We start from the raw sequence: 5,000 nt of genomic DNA on the forward strand, positions 1-5,000 counted from the left end.
CAATGATGATAACATTAATAATGATAGTAATAATAACAATAGTATTAATGGTGATGATAATAATGATGATGATAAGGATAATTATGATAAAAAGAATAGTGATAATAATAACTGTAATAATATTATTATCAATGATTATATTGAAATTACAGTAAGATAATAATAACGATAATTATTGTTATTATCATAATTAATAATGTCAATAATGATAATGATAACAATGATAATAACAATGATAATTAAAATGATGATAATAATAATGATAGCAAAAATAATAACAAAATGACATCATTCTTATGATTATTATAATTAGAATTAACATCATTATCATTATCATTACTTCCATTGTTATTTATTTTGTCTACTATTCTACTACTGTGAATATTATAATTTTCATTGAAATTATCCAAATCAATATCATTTGCATCTTAGCTTAGTTTTTTGTTGTTATTATTAACGTTATTGTGACTAAGATTATCACTATTATCACCAATGCTTTTACCGCAAACATCATGACTTTTGGCAGATGATTATGATCAAAATCATATGAGACATATTTATTAATACCAGAAATATTATTATCATTTTCTTTTTCTCATTATTGTAGTTTCCATTTTGTTAACATCAGTAATAAAATATCAATACTAATACTACTTTGTAATGATGCAGATACAGTATTTTTACTACTTCTGCCATAGTAAATATCATTATGAATATCAACGCCCAAATTATTTTTGTTGATAATAATATCAATATCTTATTCATAATTTTCCTTATCATCTTTAGTATTACCATATCTTAATGTGAATACCATTCTTGATATCACTATTATTGTTGCCACTAACATTAATATCAATTAATATTACTTTTCCTGTATTCCCTTCAAGCTAAACTATCCTTCTTGAGTTTTATTTATATATTTATTTATCTATTTAGTTAAAATTCATTAACCCGCCGGGGAAAATTAATAAAAAAAAGGGAAAATGCCGTGCTCATTTTATTATTATTATTATTATTTTTTTTTTTTTTGTGAAATGTCTCTGCACATAGATGGCTCTGCTAGTGCTTAGCCACAAAGGAGTCAATTAGTAGACCTTGTGACTTACCTGATTTCACCTTTCCTTGAATTGACGGGGGGGAAAAAAAAGTGTTTTTTACTAGTGTTATGAATATGGATGGTAGGGTCACCGCCTCAAGATACACCCACCTCACTCCCTACGTAGAAAAAAGATTTCCTCCACAATGTGCCCTCTGCTATACCACCCTTACCATTAAACACATCCTCACAGTATGCCAGCAACACCACATCCAAAGACAAAAATTAAAAAATTACTTCCAACAAATTAACAAAGAGTTTTCACTAATAAATATATTATCAGACAATGAAAAAATAGTAAGTAAAGTAATCACTTTTTTAAGGGAGACAAAACTTTATGACCTTATATAGATTGATAGAATAAATAGGATCCATTGGCTTAATAACCTTGGCCACATACCGCTGGTTGATAGCCAAGAAATCAGGGTAGCCCTTGTGGCTTTGACCCCTGGGTAGGGAGGCCCAGTAGTCTGGGGCGTCATTTGGGCGCACTTTTCCTTTAGTCCTGAATTCTTTTCATCTTAATGTGACTTTCCTGAGCCTACCGGAGTTCCTCGGAACTCCCGTATTCGCTTGGGGGGTAGGCATTGAGTTACCGTCCTTCGCCTAGGCAAGTTCGGCGGTAAGGAAGTGTCCCACACATAACTCGTTCCCTCTGTGGTACTGGATAACGCAACCAGGCTTCCACTGGGGGGGTAGAGGACGAAATACTGATTCACTCTCTTAGCTATTGCAGTTAGGTTGATAACAACAGTTAAGAGGTTTTCGTCCATTCAGGACTACGACTTTGAGCAGAGGGGTCGGACCTGGTCCGATACCCAGAATGAATGACTCCCCGGCTACCCCTTCTCCTCCTAAAGGAGGAGGGGCGACTCATGACCACTCTCTGACTACGAACAATGGTAACCCCACGAATGACAAGACGAGACGACCAACTTTCAAAATCCCCACCCAGAATGCAAGGTTCGCGAATGTAAAATGCGTGAATGAAAATCAGTCGCTTTTGAACGTGAACCCCTTTATCATCAAAAAGGTCCTTGATGGTCAAGTGGACGGCGACTTTGATTTTGTAAAAAAATTGCGAGATGGAAGCCTCCTTGTTAAAGTACAATACAACACCCAGATTAAGGATTTACTTAAGCTGACGCAAATTCATGATCTTCGAGTAAAAGTAACTATTCCGATTGGCCCAAATACCTGTAAGGGAGTAATCTTTCACAGGGATTTGAGGAAGATGGATGAAAGTGAAATTCTTGAGAGCATGAAGGACCAAGACGTAGTGGACGTTCATTGTATGACCAAGAAGGACGGGAATGTGCGAACGAAAACTGGACTGTGTTTTTTTACTTTTGCCTTGAATAAAATCCCTGAATATGTCAACGTCGGTTATGAACGTGTTCAAGTAAGACCTTATGTCCAAAAGACAATGCATTGTAATAGATGCCAAAAATTCGGACACACCTCATTAAGATGTATGATATTGACAAAGATTCATCTAAATTAACTTGCCGTAAATGTGCTGAGGCCCATGACACCATCACATGTACTAGCCAGATTTCCAAATGTGCTAACTGTGGAGGTCCCCATCATTCAGGATCTGCTGAGTGCAGCATCCTGAAGAAGGAGACTGAGACATTAGCATATATGAGAAAGCATGAAGTTAGTTATACTGAAGCTAAGAAGAAAGTGGAAAGTTTGACACACAAACCCGATACTTCCTATGCTGCAGCAGTAACTAACAACACCCCTAGTGCAAATAATGTCAGTCAACAGCTTGCAGCCAAGGATAAGGAAATTGCTGAACTCAAACAAACCGTGAAAAAAACTAAACATTAAAGTATATCAACTGACAAAATTGGTCGATCAAATGGCTGCATCAACCCAGCCTAAACATCATAAGGAGGATGATACCGAATCACAGTCCGGAGCGCACCTCCCCGTCCGGGCTACTCCTGTGAGGACTTCGTCTGGCTCGCGATCGGTTTCTCGAGAGAGAAGCAGGTCGCAATCTGTCAGTCGTCTCCCTCGCCAGGAGGTGCAGGACATGGAGGCTTCTGTCTCCAAACCATTCTGTGAGAGGTCCCCGGAAAACGAGGGAGAGGAGGCGCCTCCCTCCCATAAAAAGAAAATAAAAAATGGTGGACAAGGCACTTCCAAACCCCATAAAACGTAATCATCGCATCAACCATTATACAATGGAACTGTCGAAGTCTTAGATCTAAAGTAAATGACCTTATATTATTAGCCTCGTCCTATGCTCCCGATATTATAGTTCTCCAAGAAACTCATTTAACAAACCTCGTCTCACGATGTCGTATCGCTCAGGAACTACCGCTTATGTCGGAAGGATCGTGAGATTAGGGGTGGAGGCGGAGTCGCCATGTACATCCACCAAAACCTCCCTTTTACAGAAGTGACTATTGATTCTACTTTGGAGTTTGTCGCATGCAAATTAAAAATTAATGGCACGTATCTGGCTATATGTTCAGTTTATTGTCCGCCTGATAAAGTGATAATCTATGATGAGCTCTTTGCTCTTCAGGAACGTCTGCCACAAAATAAAGTAATTTTAGGTGATTTTAATGCTCATCATACGTTATGGGGTTCCCTGCGGGTGGATGGTAGAGGTGAGCAAGTAGTTAAGCTGCTTAACGAATCTGATTTAGTCCTTCTGAATGATGGTAGTTCCACGCGGGTGGACGATAATACCGGCAATTTGAACTTTATAGATATATCACTGGTCTCTTCATCAATAGCAGCCAAGTGCCTGTGGCACACCATTGACGACTCGTTGGGAAGCCATCATCTTCCTATTTTGATTGAATATTTATGCGACACAGTGAGAACGCCTTCAGCACCTAAATTTAGCGTAAAAAGAGCAGACTGGGTCGCCTTCACAAGGAACGTCAAGCTCGAACTTGTTGGAGAAACTATTGATGATAAAGTAAACAATATTCAGAATTCGATTTTAGAAGCAGCATTGCTATCCATTCCTAAAACTTCGACAGATAGCGTTAAGCATAGAGTTCCATGGTGGACACCGGATTGCCGCAGGGCACTGTGCCGACGCAATAAGGCCTACAGGCTTTTCAAAAATAACATCAATGATGAGAACTTTTTCAACTACAAACTAGCAAGAGCTAGGGCTCGTAGAATAATTAGACAAGCTTTGTCTCTACAATAAATAGTAATACAAAAGTATCAGAGGTTTGGACCACTGTCAAAAGAAGAAAAGAACAAAACATCTTGCAAAATTAAAAACATCATTCACGAGGGAACTAATTTCGATTCACCGAGAGACATTGCTAATACACTCGCCAGGCAGTTCTCTTACACAAGCAGCTCAGATAATTACCATCCCGCTTTCCTGACCACCAAGGAAGCCACTGAGCTGCAACCTATTCACTTTGCCACAGATGACTTTGATTATAATAAAGACCTAACAATGAATGACCTTGTCCGAGCCCTAGAAGCCTGTAGAGGAACATCCCCGGGCCCCGATGAGATTCGATATGAGATGATAAAGCATCTTAATCATGATGCCATGATTAAGTTGCTAAAAGTGTACAATGAATTTTGGAAAAGCCACACTTTTCCAAACTCATGGCACTTCGCCCACATCATTCCCGTATTGAAAGGAGTGGGTAATCCAAGATCTGCCATCTCCTACCGCCCAATTGCGTTGACAAGTTGCTTATGCAAGGTCATGGAACGAATTATTAACAGTAGGCTTTTGCATTTTCTAAATACAAGTAATTTACTAGTTGACGAGCAGTGCGGCTTCCGAAAGGGACGCCAAACTCTCGATCAACTAGTAAAGCTGGACAGTCATAATGGCAATTGCCAAAAAAGATTATTTGATTTCAGTATTTTTAGATATAGAAAAAACCTACGACATGATATG

The sequence above is a fragment of the Penaeus chinensis genome, chromosome 1 (assembly GCF_019202785.1).
Source record: "Penaeus chinensis breed Huanghai No. 1 chromosome 1, ASM1920278v2, whole genome shotgun sequence".
NCBI classification, from domain to species: Eukaryota; Metazoa; Arthropoda; class Malacostraca; order Decapoda; family Penaeidae; genus Penaeus; species Penaeus chinensis.